A 15,967-nucleotide genomic window follows, 5' to 3' on the forward strand; every position below is an offset into this window, starting at 1 on the left:
CTACCTCCCCCTTTATTAAAAGTGTTTTTATTACTGTAGTTTGCAGTAAACTTTATGCTTTTATCACTGAAAAACATGTAAAGAATAGCAACTGTACTTGAATAAAGTTTTACATTTAAAATCTAGAGATTGAGCTAAATTTTCAAAACAATGTGCGTGATATCCAGGTGCAAACTTGATCATAGTGCAAGCAAATTATGAACTTTCCCATTTTGCACATATGACACAGGAAAACATGAAGTTTAAAAAAATATATACTCTTGCCTGTCTAACGAACTGAAGGCTAATCATGGCTCTTACTTTCTGTCAAACAAAATCAATGTGTGTTTTTTAAAAAAACATTAGTATGTAGAGGGATTATAGTCTGATACCAAACATAAAAAAAGAAAAACCTGCTATGGTATATGGATGAACAATGTTTTTCCAATTTTTAGTATTAAAAAGTGGATTCAGATTTTCTTGTTTGTTGTTCACAATATAGTCAAAACATAACTTTAAAACTAACAAGTTCAAATTCTTTTGCTCTGAAGGAACTACCATTGAAAGAGTCACATGTCAGATTTTCCCCATCTGTTGAAGAAATTGTCCACGAATATAATTTTATAATGGAAAATTTGGTTGTCAATAAGTAGCAGATGCCAAGACCTGAATACCCACTATTTCTAACACCCCTATCTGGGACTTCAGTAATAATTAAAAAGAACGATGAAGCCAGTTTGTGTTTAGCCACTCTTTTCATGTATTAGATTGACATTTTCCAAGCCTGGTCTCTGCCCAAAGGAGATTTTTTTTAAGTTTAAACAAGAAGGTCCTGCTGTTTTCAGAGGAGAGGAGAGTGAAAGAATTTATCCATTGTCTGGCTACACCAGAAGAAAGACAGGATGCAATGGATGGATATTTCAGTGGTAAAAGTAGCCAGATATAATCTTCTACTAAGCCAAAATTAGGAAATCTTTTTCTTTAAAATACACCCCCCTCCCACCCTGAAAAACATAAACTAGTCAATTATATGATGATGTTAGGGGTACATGAACACTGCAGGTTTATGCTCTGAAAACTCAGGAAATGATTATATTGAGGTTGCAGGCACAATCTTAGTTTATCCCTCCTTAAATATACATGTTACTATGCAGTCTGTAATTACATGATCACCTACTGTTTCTCAGATAATACAGTACAATATATTATGTTCCCTTTTTTATTTTAATAACCTCTTAATATAATGTCTTCAAAAAATTGCACATCCACACCATTTTGTGAAGCAATAAATTTGGTGATCATAAAATGGCTACAGAGAGTGAAAGTTAAAATAAGCTCTATTACTCCCCTTTAAAATAGAGACTTTGCACTGCTTCTGTTAAAAAACAATATGTTTAGCTGCTTATGCCTCAGTGACAATTTTTAAGTTATTTTTAAAATTAAATTTTGAACCAATACTTGCAATAAGGAAGCAATACATTAAATGGCCAAAAAAAACCCAAAGTGTTATCTACTACCCATAGAATCTGATGCTTGGAATAATTCAACTGAAACTGAATAATGTAGGTATTTCAATAATAAGTGGTGTAAAAAACCATATTCTGTGTTTAAGGGATCTGATAGAAACGTACCCCAAAACTATTGAAGAATGAGGATAGGGCCATCTAATCCTTTGCAGCTGTTTTTGCTGTAATTCGTCATGAACATTTTAGTTTTTGGGGCTGTGTTCTGAAAGAAACTGTCAGTATTCCATTTTGTTTATTAAATGGTTTCATACAGAACCTGCTTATTTTTACAGCCGTATTTTGAAATCAGTTGAAATTTTGTAAACTGCAGGTCGTTTATTTTAGTTTGTTTTGTAAATATAAATCCATTTTACATACCATAAGTAAAGTTATGAATAATGAATGTGTGTGATTGATAATTAACTTATTGTTGTATTAATTCATTCTTTCTTTTTTTAAAATTATTTGTGTTTTGCATTGGAGTCAATGGGAATTTTGCCAGAATAGGGACTGCAGGATCAAGCCCGGCATTCATGTAATAGATGAAGCACTCTTAAATCAGTCTCTGTGGAGTTATTTAGCTGTTACCAATTACTCCTGCATTGTAAACAATCGAAGTGCTTGTATCTGCAGGCAATAGATAACCTGGAAATCAAATATATCAGCTCTACACAAATCCATGAAGAGATTGTCCTGTCAGCTAAAACAAGAGTGAAAGATGGGATTGTAAATAACACTCATAGGCCAAACAGGTTAGTGACATTTATATAAAAGAAAAAAAGGGAGAGAAGCCACCTATGGCAGTCAGTTGAAATCTAATTGAAAAGTTGGTGAAAATAAAGTCAAAGCCTTAAAAAAGTTTATTGTAAGTTTATTTTGCTTTGTACAATACTCGCTTTCAGTTTGTGGATTGCAGGCTTTACTCTGAGTAAGACCGGGAATAGCATGTTAAGGATGCCACAAATTTGTAAAGTCTCAGCAATTTAGCCTTTGTTCCAAGTACTGAAATTATTGTTACTACTTAATTTTTTATATATAGGGATTGCGTTGGAACTAAAAGTAGTGGACAATATAGGAAATAGTTTAAAATTAGGTTTTTAATACTAAAATTAATCTAGTTTCTAACCCAGCATCACTTGAAACATGTTATCTTAATTGATTTGTTGTCACGGCCACTATTCAACATTATAATATTTTTCCTAGTTTTATTTCTCATTACCAATGAGAAAAAATAAGAGCAAAATGATCGGTGTGCTATGCTGAGATTTTTAATTTTTTAATTTTTATTTTTTTAGTCTATCTGATCGTTAAATCAAGAAAGGGGACTATGTACGATACTATTTAAAATGATTCCTTTATATGAAATTAGGTCATTTTTCAGTGATCTTGAAGTTTCATTCTGCCCCAGGAAGTCATTGATAGTTTTGCCACTTAGCATCATATTTACAGAGTAAGCAATTCTAAACTAGAAATATTGTTGTTGATATTTCTGTACATAGTCCTAGGCTGACCCTATTATGTGGGTTCTTAGGCTTCTATCACAGGAACAATACTTAGTAGGCTTTTGTTTCCTTTATAAGTGAATGTGAAGATGATGGTAATATTTGCTTTAAATCCATGTTTTAATGAAAATGTTTGGTAAACCAACTAACTCTAAAGGTAAAAAGAACAAATCTATAAATTTGTAATTTTCCTGAGCTGAAAATTTCTTATCAAAAATGTGCATTCGGGACACTTTTTTCCTTCTGCTAAAGATAGCTATTTAGTCCATTAGTGGATTTTTTTTTCCTGCCAGCCTGGCTTCCTGTTGGCTTGACTGTGGAGTAGCAGGTGTACAATTCCAGAGTGTCTTTAAAAGTGGCTCAGCGGGGCTTCTCTGCCGTGCGTTCACAGGAGACAGCTCATCTGTTTAATCCTTATGTTTTAGTCAACCTTTCTTATTATGCAGACAGAGCTCTGATGCTCAGCTGGATTTTGACTCTCAGAATGAATTGATAGAGCTCTTTGATCTTTCTGTGTATTGCATCTGTTTCATCTTTCATCTTAATGCATGATCTTCACAACTCCAGCTAGTGCTTTATTTATTTATTTATTTTCCCACTTGAATCTATCAATTTTACTTTGTTCTCCTTTTTTGGCATTCCTTTTTATGTGCAATGAACTTGATTGCATAATTTTAATATCATGATAATTAAGTTGGTATTTGTATTTAAAAATACAGAGGAAGACCAAGACAACCATGTTTATTTAGAAACATTTCCAGAGACTTGATCAAAATCTTTAAATGAGACATAAAGATCTTTACAGATTTGCAAATTATTGTATACAATGTGTGTAATTAACAGACCCAGTACTGAAAGGGAAGAAGATGTAATTTCACACACATTTGGAAAAGCCCACCACTCAAACTTAAAAGTCTCGTAAGTTCGGATTTCTAAGAGTGCTTAGAAGTATAACTAGAACTATTATCGTATAATGCATTCTTGAGATTTCCCATTAACATTTCAGGCTATAGGCCCTTATTCAGTACAGCACTTAGATGTAAGTCCTTCCCTATTCAGGACAACGCTTGAACACGTGCTTAAAATTAAGCAAGTGCTTAAATGTTGTCTTGAATAGGGACGCTTTTCTGAATAATGGCTTTAATCTACATCAGACAGTTCTGATTAAAAATATTCATAAAACTATGTAGTAGCTCTGTTAAGTTCCATATCATTGGTAGCAGTTTTTTAGCTTCGAGTACAACAGATAATAGGGGATTCCTTTTGTTGTTTTAATGAAACCAAGAAACGTGCAATTTAGATTATTCTTTTAGTTCAACTGAAAGACTGTAGAAGTGTAGCATTCTGTAATTGTATGTTTGATTCTTATGTTTACACCAGAGAGTTTGTGAATTCTTTTGTTTTCTCTAACACTTAGTCAGTGTTCAGTTGTGACAGTCCAGTTTTTGTGTGTGGGGGTAGTGTACAGTGCTGCAAGAACTTTTACAAGTGAGCAAAGAGCTGTTGGGTTTCCACAGCCAAAAGCTCAAGAGAGTTATCAAAGGGTCTTTTCTCATGAGGGGTTTACTGGCATATTTAATTGTCATGCACTGTCCTAAATATGTATCACAAACAGCATATACAAAAATGTTTGAATGATCTGAAGTCAGATCTCACCTACAGGGAAATGAATTTACTGCTTTTGTCCACCCACATAGAATGCTCCCACATAGAATGATGAACCTAGTTTGATTTAAGAAATCTCTTGGAAATAGGCAACAACTGGGGAGTGCATTTCTTAGTGGAGTGCTCCCAATGCTGAAATTCACTTCTGTAGTTGGTCTGACAAAGCCCAGCCATCAGTTCTATCTGTAAAGTCCCAGACTCCTGTCTGAAGGGGGGATTTTTTTAGGACTAAAGGTTAGTCCTTCAGTAATGTTGCGTATAGTATGATATAGTATAGTATAATATAGTATAGTATATCAACTAAATATTGATACTTTTAAAAATATTTTTGTACATGAGATATTGTGAACAGTTCATTTTTATACACCACAAATAAATTAATTAAATTAAAACTTTTACTGTTTTTTTCAGATATGTTTTCCCCTAAAAATATAGCTTAAAATTTTCAAAACCACCTAACTGATTAGGACACCTGTTGCTTTAATACTAATTGATGTTGGTTATCCAAATCTTCTAGATGGTTCTGAAAATGTCAGCCACATAGTACATACATATGAACCATCCATTATATGTATGCCAGGACCTTGAATGCAGTACACACATTTATAAAACTGGTCAGATATCATAGATGTTTCTGAATGCTTGTGTATGTGTGTGTGTGTGTGTATATATATATAATTTTTTGTAGATAATCATATTTTACTTTGTGCTTACTTGAGGTCATTGTATCATGGATAGATAGAGCTGATCATAGAATATCAGGGTTGGAAGGGACCTCAGGAGGTCATCTAGTCCAACACGCTGCTCAAAGCAGGACCAATCCCCAGACTGATTTTTGCCCCCATTCCCTAAATGGCCCCCTCAAGAATTGATCTCACAATCTTGGATTTAGCAGGCTAATGCTCAAACCACTGATCTATCACTCCCCCCGTCATAAGAATAGTTGTCTGTAGAAAAGAAAGTGCTATAATGTGGTTATTTTGAAATTAGACATCCTTAAAAAATATGTATTTTCCCACAGTATAATAAACATCTTTCAACCAATTTTGTTCCTTTTATGGTTTGATCATCTTTTAGTTACTGCTTGCTGGCCCCAGTCACTAAGAGTAACTTAGATGTATTCATTCTCTGTGAGCCTCATTTTAGAGTTTATGAAAAGGAAAATGAGGCTTTGAAGAAAATAGCTACTGAGTTGGCCCATTTGGTCATTTTTGTGCCTTTGGTGCTGCTGCTCTAACTTCTCTGAGATTAATCAGGTGCAGGAAATTAAATAATAGACTTAAAATTAAGAAGTCCATTAAAATAACTTGGCAAATTATTAAGTCCCTGACTGGTCAGAGCTGGGCAGTTTGATGCTTTCATTGAGATGCAACTTTAGGTGCATCCAGGTCCTAAATATTAGTAGTTGAGCTTTCTCAGCTTTCTCCTGAGAGGATAATCCTTGTGAACAACAGATGTGCTGTTCTAATACTTTTTTGTTTCCTGATCGTTTGAGTATTTTAGTGTATACTGATTTGCTTCACAACACTGCAGATGTGTTCTTTCAACTGTTTTATTAAGAGTCATGTACTAGAACATGTTTCTGTTGTATTATTTTGCATGTTCCAGTTTAGTAGAGATAAAATGTCTTCTTTTGAGAAGAGGCTTCTGTTGTAAATACACCTTTATTTTTGGAAAAATATAAAATGCTGCTTTGAAAATTAATATGTCTAAAATAGAATACTATGTTGCTTGAATAGCTCAGTATATTTCCCCAACAAAATGGGTTATATTCATTATCTCTGTAAAAATATCCATTTAATTTAGGTTAGGTGCAGCTATCGTTCACCATGCATATTTACCATCACACAGTGTAATTCTTTCCAGTTTTCTATCAATGGGTGTGGGTCTGGCCTTTAATCAGGAGAGGCTCACAGGTTTTAGGAAGTGTGCCAGAACCTGAAAGTTGTGGGGAAAGGTATGGGAGAATGACTCTTCAGCCACCAATCCACACACAGTGCTGCAAGCCCTACCATTATAGGAAGAAGTAATGGCACTGCCTACGGTCATAGGACTGTGATAAGTTGACTTGGACTGATGCTTGATTCCCGATAAAAGTTTTCCCCGTGTGGAAAGCATCATTTCTTCTTCCTGAGGATGATGCAAATCTTTTCCATCCACTCTTCATTGAATAAGGCACAGGTAGCATCTCTTTTGTGCAAGACTGTTCAGTGTCTGCAGAATCAGAGATAGAGTTCTCTTTTCTGGCTTGAATATGTTTATTTTAGTAGGCATCAATTCATTTTTTGTATCATATGGAATTTTCTTATAACACAGGTATGTGCTGACTTGTCTGCTTTCTTGTGTGCAATTGTTACTGAGTTTTGTCTTTCCCTGCCATAGTGAAGGTTTATTAAAATCCTTCTTGCATTATGCAGTGACTTAGGCAAGAAAGTGGTTCTGCAGATAACTACAATGGGAGTGAGATTGCCTGTTTGCCCTGTTGGGGAAAAGATGTATGTTGTTTCTACTGGCTGAATAGACATCAGTCCATCCACCTGCTGGATTGATGGTGCCTGTCCTATGCCTGCAAGCCAGAAGGGATAGTACAGTTGGTGTTGGTAGTCTGCTTCAGTGTAGTAGAACTTAATATTGTGTCTGGTGCAAACAGTGTTTGACTATCCAGAGTAACCAAGGAGATCTCTTCAACAGGTTTATCAATACAAGAAAAGGGCAGTGGCTGACAGAGGCAAAGGAAGCTCTTCTCACTGCTCTCAGACTCATCTTTTCCTTTATCATCTTGGCTACAGCCCAATAAAATCAAAGCCCTTCAAGTCAACAATCTTCTTACTGAATAAAGTTGAGTCTTTTGCCATTATAAAAACAAACCCTAGTATGTAAGTAGTATTAGTTTTCTTATAATTTATCTGTATTATAGTAATACCCACAATGGGCTAGGTGCTAGCCAAACATATAGCCTCCCTCACAGGGCTTATGATTGAGGATGCCAAGTGTGATTTATTTCAGAGGTGGTTGAGTTTTGTAAAAAATTTGACATTTTTATTCTGTTCTATAAAATATACATACATTTTGTCATGCAAGATGATTCATGATCTGCAGTAGTAAAAAAAACAATATCCATTTTTATACCATTGTATACCATCCCTCCCCCGCAAAAAGCCTGATTCTTGGCTCACTCAGGAACCAAACTGCTACAGGCTCTAGGGATGGCTGAAAAATAATAGTTCTGTTTTTAAAAAATGAAAGTTTTAACATTTATTTTTGTTCTAGAATGAAACAGATCTTTTGAATTTTTTCATGAAAAAGTGTGTGCATTTGGGGGTGTGTCACAGAGACCCACCCTGGAATAGTTACAAAGTACAGAACAATATAAGGGAAATATGAGACCCTGAGAGCAGGGACTTAAATATGGGTCTCCCACATCCTAGGTGAATGCCCTACCCACTGGCTATTGGCTATTCTGAGGTGGGTCGCCATCTCTCTCCCACTTTGATCAGAAATTCTATCCTGAACCTGAGAAGCCGTGCCTATGAAAATTTTGTCAAAACTAATACATTTCTACAAAACTTGCATCTGACGAAGTGAGTATTCACCCATGAAAGCTCATGCTCCAATATGTCTGTTAGTCTATAAGGTGCCACAGGACTCCTTGCTGCTTTTACAAAACTTGATTTCAGTGTGTTGGCATTTTTCTGACAACAAAACACAACTTTTGTCAAAAAAGTCCTGATCGCCTCTAATAGGTTGTTTCTCTGCAGTTGCACACAGAGGATAGCAACTTTAAAGGAGGGAATTAATGCAGCACTGAGCTGTTTTAACTCCTGATGGGTTGGAAAGACATTTACCATGTAGAGACGTTTCCTTCTTAGATCTGCCTGTGCTCCTGCCCCATATGTTCCTCCAAATCTACAGAGTTCGCCATGCTTCGTTGGCTTCTTGCCCTTCTATTGCTCCTTTGCTCCCCTCTGTACCTTTTATCATAGTCAAGCATCTTAGGGTCCTTATTAATTGGCAGACACTTGACACAAAAAGACATAATTTTTTAAAACTACTGTATTTGAATATTAAGAGCTTTCCCTTAATTACATTTTTCATTTTTATTTGAATATAGTATTTACATACTTCATTTTATATCATTTACATTTCACTTAATATTCTGTAATACGGTGTTATAACAAATGGAAGTTTATTATAGTTATCTTTTTACAGTTAAACTGCCAAGTACATTTATTTTATTTAAAAGTAAATGAGCTTATATTAAGCTGGCTTGTGCAGTGCAGTTTTGACAGGTATCTTGATCCAAACAACTTAAAATCCTCATCACAGCTTTTTTTACTTTAGTTGGTTGTTCCTGCACCTTCATAAAGTTGTTTAATCTTGTTTTGCCTTTTCTTTGTGATCTGGGACCTTGCTTGCTACAGCAATCTCTGTGGAAAGTTCGGGAGCATGTTATGCTCAAAGCAGGTGTCTCCGTTTGATCTGGGTGGTCACAATTATCGTCCCTGTGAGATGTTAGTAGATGTGTCTTCCACTCTCTGAATCTGGAGCTGCTGCACAGTAATTATGCTGTGACTTCCTCCTGGTTGAGGATTCTTTCCCTGGAATCTGTTCTTTAATTCTTTTCTTGCTGTGCATCTTCTGTGCCCTTTACTCCACCATACCTCTTTTTCCTCCTGTTCTAGGCATAATGTCTAGCACCTTCTGCTAAGTGCTCTTCTTCTGCTTCCTCCTTGTGCATCCCCTTTGTGAACTCGCCCCAAGCCCCATACGCTCCTTGCCAATTTGCTTTTTTCTTAAGATACAATTTGATATTAGATGTCAATAGGAAGAACAGCTGAGACTGGGATTTTCAAAGGCTTAAGGGAATTAAAAGCCTAAATCCCACTAATTTTCAATAGCAGTTGGGTGCCTAACTTCCTTTGCCCCTTTGAGAATTTGATCCTTAGAGTACAGTTGTGTAGTGAATGAAAAAAACCAAAAAGTTTGTCACATTTATACACAATGGCCAAACTTCAATGCCAGTGATGTACTACTTTGAACATTCTTTCATGCTGCCCTTTATGGATGGTACAGCTCTCCCAAATTCAGCAGTTAAACCACTATCTATTCTCCGTCGCATCGCTCCTCCCTTCTGCTGTGATGCCTACAGTATACAGACAGCTGACAATGCCTAGGAAAGTAGCCAAGTGGGGATGCCACTACCGATATGTTTGTATATTTCATATTATTAAAAATGAGAGAGACTTAGCTACCAACATATGGTGCATGTAGCTCATCTGCGCAAAGAATAAAATAAAATAATATTATTATTGTTGCCTCAGCCTCCCACCACTCCCCCTGTTTGTTTGTTACACTCGCTTGTTGCATCTGGTCTTAAACCCAAGCCATAAGCTGGGTCTAGCGCCTGTCTCATCTTCATGTTTGTACAGTGCCTAGAACAGTAGGGTCTGATACTGATTCGGGCCTATATGCAGTAGGGAAATACATATAAATAATGAAAGACACAGTGCACAAATGGTTTCTTGAATTACGAGTGAAATCCTGGCTCCACTAAAGTCAAAGGGAGTTTTGTCATTTACTTCAGGGTTTACCTCTATAAGCAGAGGTCCCTGTTTCAGCATTTTGTATGGCTGTAAATATTTTCCTGCCTACTTTTAGTCCAATAAGTAGCAGAATAAAATTCTATTATAAGGATCAATTTGGGCAATTTGTGTTTTGATTATTGAGATGTATCTAAATGATAGTTACATCCAGACCCCTTAAACTCTCCACATCAGACAGTTGCATAAAAGCAGAATTTCACACTTAGAAGGACAAAGCAAGCTCTGATAGCATTGTAATTTCAAGGCAGCATAACTAGATTATACCTGATACTCTCATAAACTGTTACATGTTCTATCTGCAGCTACTTTCTCCCTGGTGTTCAAAAGTGTGTGAAATTTTTATCAATCTTTGAAAACTTTAAAGAAAAACAAAGAAATGACTTTCAATATGATCACTGAAAGTGAATAAACAAAGCTAAGTACATGAGCTCTGAAAGGATATGTTTTTTGGAAAACTGGCTCTGATCCAAATAGTCAAATGTCCACTGCAAACAGTGTCCACTGCAGTGTCCACTGCAAAACTGAAGTCCATCCTAGAGGTTTACTATAGTTCCTAGGTAAATGCTACAAAATAAAAAGAGTAGTCCACAAAAATGTTTGCATGTTAATATAAATTGACCATCATCATGGACAGTACTTACGCCTAATTTCTTAAATGTAATAACACCATACCCTTACTATTGTACAACCGTGTTTAGTATTAGTTTTTTTATTTCACTACTTGTATACTGTTTACTTTTTCAACTCCACATTATTTAATTCATGTTTTGGTACTTCACAATATGCTTAGTTTTTAACAACAATCTTGAAGCCAGGATGCAAAGCTGTCCAATTTTCTAGTAAATAAAGAAGTTCAAACATAGTGTTGCTTCCTAGAGCAAGACTGAAATTAACTATCAGATTAAATTTAGTTAGGATGCTTTTATATTATGAGGTTATAATTTATTTGCATGTTTTAACCGTCTCACAGTGTAGGCTCCACTAGTCAGAATTTATAGACAATCAAACTAGTTGAGAAGGATGATGTCTACAGAGAAGCCTTTAATGGCAGATAACTGCTTCTATGGGCCCAATTAAGGCTATCCAACTGTGAAACACAGTCTCTTGGGTAACAGAGCAGTCATCCTACTCATACTTTTGGGGAGAGGATGGAAGGGAATATCCAGTGTAGCTGTAAAAAAGGGAGTTTTGGAAATTTTCAAATTATTTTTTTCGATTCTTTAAACTTTCAAGATACATTATTAATAAGGTCAGGGTTGAAGTTCCTCACTGCAGCTTTACATGTGCACCACAGTCAGAACTTGAAGCCCTAGTCACTGTGCTAGAGATATGGATGTGCTTTGGGTCCCAAATCAATCTTGTCACTCCTCAGAAAGCAATGAAAGATAATAAGTACTATTCACCTGATTGCCTTCCTGCTCTGAGACAGCTGGTGACGCTTGTCTTCCTGATAACCAGGAGTTTCAGATCTAAGGCAGGGATAAAGAAAAGCTGGGAGCTTGCTGAATCTAAATTTGACAGTCGATGGCTGTGTAGAGGGTCAGGAGGGATAGAATCTGTGACACATATAAGAAAGGAACAAAATTTATCTGCTCTGGTTGCAATGATTAGATGTCTCGTTGTCTGGCTTTCTTACAGTGGATGATTGATCATACCCGCCAGCTGGCTAATATCATAATTAACAAAGTTGCTACCACGTCTGAGAAGTATAATCGAAAAATTTACCAGCAGTGTGATGCCATTGTCACAAGATCATAAGCATTGCAGAGTCGACTTTTGCACTCGGGAGCTGCAGAACTATGTAGATGTGCTGAGAAGGGACGCACTTGTACAGCTAAAGGTATGTTTGTTCTTTGCACAATAGCACTTGCTCTAATTGTCTCTCATTAATTTAGGCAAATGTTCTTATGACTTTGAGGTGTCATTTCATGGTGCCACATGGAGAAATTTGATTGCTTTATCACTGGATTTTTAAAGCAGTTATAATAGAAACCAAGAATAAATCTTACCCAAAAATAAAAAGCTGAATAATCAAAAATATAGTCTGGCACTGTGCACCTTATTTTTATACTACTCATTATCTTATCAGACATGATTTGTCAAAATCGTGAATGTGGTTGTTGTCATTGCTGATTTTCTCGATATAGGTATTACAAAAATGTTGGCAGCTTATCATTTAGAAACTAAAAATATTTTTCAATTTGTATTTTGTGATATTTTCTTAGGGTTTTTATTTTAGTTTGAATCCGATTAAAAGATGAAAGGAAACAGTTACAGCACAGAGTTCTTCCATTTATAATTTAATGTTAAGAAATGTTGTTGCTAAATAGATGGTATTGCTAAAATATATGTTTGTATTTAAGTCTATATGTAAAAACTGAGAACAATGTCTGAGCGGCTATCTAGAGACCCAATTCACATTGCATTTATAAAACACTGTGTAAGCATTTCACTTATTCTTTTCTATATTTGCTTGATTCTCAGAGTTAAAAATTATTCCATTGAGCCTTTTCTTCTTTGCAACTGTATTTTTATTTACTTGTGTGCTCTACTTGGTTATTCAGTTATGTGCCGGAGTATGTGTTGAAAATGCCAGCCTGACATATTGCTAATGAGTGTGAATATTGACAGTGACAGGAGCGTTTGTGTATGTGTGTCTGTGTGCCATATAAAAAAAACAAAAGAGGAAGAGAGAGAGACAGAAAAGGAAATATTGGGAGGTAAAAGAATATTATATTTATATTACAATGTGTGACAATGCTATTGTTATAGTTAAACAATAATTTTGAAATATAATTGGGATAGTATACAAAGGTTCCTCCACTTCCTCTCAGGGATTAGTAAGGCCAGTATAGGAGCCTTTTGCTTATTACTCTTTGTATGCACAAGTAATTGTAACTTTTCAATGTCAGTTTCTGGAATTTTGGAAGTGAATTCCTTGTGATGCACTCTAGTTTTATATCAGGTCTTCATTAGGTGTTCTTTTGGACTTCTACATACTTAAGGTAAATTTTACCTTTACAGTTAGGAGCATTCAAATGGTATTGTTTGACTAGAAACTGGAAGGATTGCGTTACAAATTAGCTAATATGATTGATTTTTATTTTGGATAAAAAATGGAAATATCTATGCAGACCCTTTCTGTTAGCAGCTAAGTCTTGTATGGTTTTCAAGATACATTAAAATCATTAATAATGGAATGTAATTCTGGATAGTATTTTAGAGAGAGATTTTGCAGTCCTCAGCCACATTAAATGCAGTAAGATATTACTTTTAATTAATAGACAAAATAAGTGGCAATTGAAACCCTCATTTTTAATGGACAATGCCTTCCTATCAAAATAGGACATTGCTCTGGCTGGAAAATGTTATTCCTATCGTCAATTTCCTACTGTCAGTGGTTTTAACGCAGCCTGGTATTTCTATTGCTTTTCAAGAACAGTTTAAAAAAATTACAAATCAATATTTTGTTTTGAATAGGAAATGCAGTGAATAGCAGCAAAATAGATTAGTGATGTAATTGCAGGCAATAGGCAAGATTAAGTTGCGAAAACAGTGTATTGTTGTTTTAACCTAAACCCCATAATATTTTATGTAATTGAGACTGTGCATTGTTAGATCTCAGTTGGAGTATCAAACCGCTATGAGGATTAGAGGGGTCCACTAAAGCAGTGTCACAGCAGATGTGCCTGGTTTTTAACAGGATTATCTCCTGAGATGTGAAGAAATGAACTCTTGTAATAGTTTTAGAGGAATTAATAATGTTAGTAAAATGTTAATGGTGAATGTGCTAATGTAAAGAGTTAGAAGATTAGTAATGCATTCTTTTGCATGGAAATAAGAATATAATAAATGTCCTGCAGGTGATTGGAGCTGCAGCGATTTTATTGTAGATTAAAGTTCTACTGACCTTTGCTAGGGTGATTAACCCTTCTGAAATTAAAAGCCAGGGCTAAATTATTCTGTCCAATTTAAATGCAAACACAGAAAAGAGTGGTATGTCATTCACAATTTTAAAAAAAATGTTTTAATTTTCATTTTTGCATGTCAGTGAGATGCGATTGCAGAAAGAGAGAATTTAGTTCTTGCAAAACTAGTCCAGTGGCAAAGTGCAGAACTGATGTGGCTGTCATGGTAAAGGAATTCCGGAATAAAGAACCACTGTCTGAAGCTAATCTTTATATGCAGGAGCTAGATGATATCAATGGAAAAAAATGGGAACTCATTAAAGAGGTATGATTATATAAGTCATATTGATGTGTTTTGTCTCCCTTAGAACTTGATCCAACAAAGACTTTACACAAGTAAGCAATGTTACTCTTGTGAGTAGTCCTATTGAAGTTAACAGGACTACTCTCATAAGTAATGTTGCTGACCTGTGCAACCCTTTGCAAGATTGGTCTGTAAGTAAGAAATGTACTTTTATCTAACACACAAGCATTTCGATCTTGATCCTGCAGGGGACTGATAAATCTGGTTTTGGATCAATAAACACGAGTGCCTGCTTAAATATAAGCATATGAGTAGTCCCATTGAAGTTAAGATATACTCACATGCTTAGATGCTTTGACTTCAGTGATATTGCTCACATTGTTTAATATTAAGAATATGCTTACGTTCCAAAGAGGCCAAAATCATATGGCAGGATTGATCCCAAAAGTACATTTGCACTTAACCACATGTGTTACTTGAGTAGTTCATTGAAACCAATGGGACTGGTCACATGCATAAAGTTTTTGTGTTTGCTTAACTGTTTGCAGGATTGTGGGTTGGGTTGCAAGGACCACTGTACTGCCTTAGAAAATTTCAGCAGTCTCCAACATAATTCCTGATAGATTTTGGTTTTGCATTGGTTTAGTTTTGCATTAAAATTACGTGTTACAAAGAGTTTTAAACCCTATTAATTTATTTGTATAAAATGGTAATGTCTTGATTTTTACTTATCTTCTTTGCATTCTTTGGCTCAGAAATGGCTTCAGAACTATCTGACTTGTTCTTCTTATTTAGTTTTTAAATAAACAGTAACTCCAAGTTAGTGAATAATTTTGTAGTCATTTATAGCTAAATTGTGTCTTAACAAATCACCCCCGGTAAGGATCTGTGTATTGCTGGGCTGCCCCGAAGCAGTTCGGGAGGAAGATAGTGACTGTCTGAGGGCTTGCTGCCACAAAAACTGGAATCAAAATAATTCAATCCATTTAAATTCATACCTTCCATTGTTTCGGTATAAATCTGTGTGTGGGATGTTCACATGTTGGGTAAGAGGCTTTCACCAAAATATCAGGGTGTGTGAATTAAAACCTGTACAGTTATTTTGGACCCAGTTTGTGTGTAAACAAACCCTCAAATGGTCACTGTTTCCCTTCCAGTTCCCTCCACTCATCTGGAGAAGGAGTAAACTGTACTAGGTTAACATCCAGTGCATCTTAGGTTCCCTGGTGTGCCAGTAGATTGCAGGGCTCAAGTCTTTTCCCATTCCCTTCCCTATTCTGTTCTCTCCAGGCCACCTGCTTCTCCCAATGCATGGCTAGCCACAGTGCAGGTATGTGGATCAGCTTTGTAAGGGCCACTTCACTAACCCAGCCCTTAGTGGCTCAGTGCATAGTAAAAAGTTCCTATCCTTGTCTATCCTCTACACTATTAAAATGATAATAAATGTGCTATCTCCGTTCCATATTCTTTTTTTCCTCTCTTTCATCAAAGAAGAACTCAT

General features: G+C 35.6%; 1 long non-coding RNA gene across 1 annotated transcript in view; it reads left to right on the forward strand.

Moving 5' to 3' along the window:
- LOC116829617 (uncharacterized) overlaps positions 1-15,967 on the forward strand; it is a 63,582-nt gene that overhangs the window by 24,730 nt on the left and 22,885 nt on the right. Inside the window, exons 4-5 of the long non-coding RNA XR_004374784.2 lie at positions 11,893-12,094; positions 14,306-14,487. This is a non-coding gene — a long non-coding RNA (uncharacterized LOC116829617). The remainder of the gene's footprint in view (positions 1-11,892; positions 12,095-14,305; positions 14,488-15,967) is intronic.

The sequence above is a fragment of the Chelonoidis abingdonii genome, chromosome 1 (assembly GCF_003597395.2).
Source record: "Chelonoidis abingdonii isolate Lonesome George chromosome 1, CheloAbing_2.0, whole genome shotgun sequence".
Classification (NCBI taxonomy): domain Eukaryota; kingdom Metazoa; phylum Chordata; order Testudines; family Testudinidae; genus Chelonoidis; species Chelonoidis abingdonii.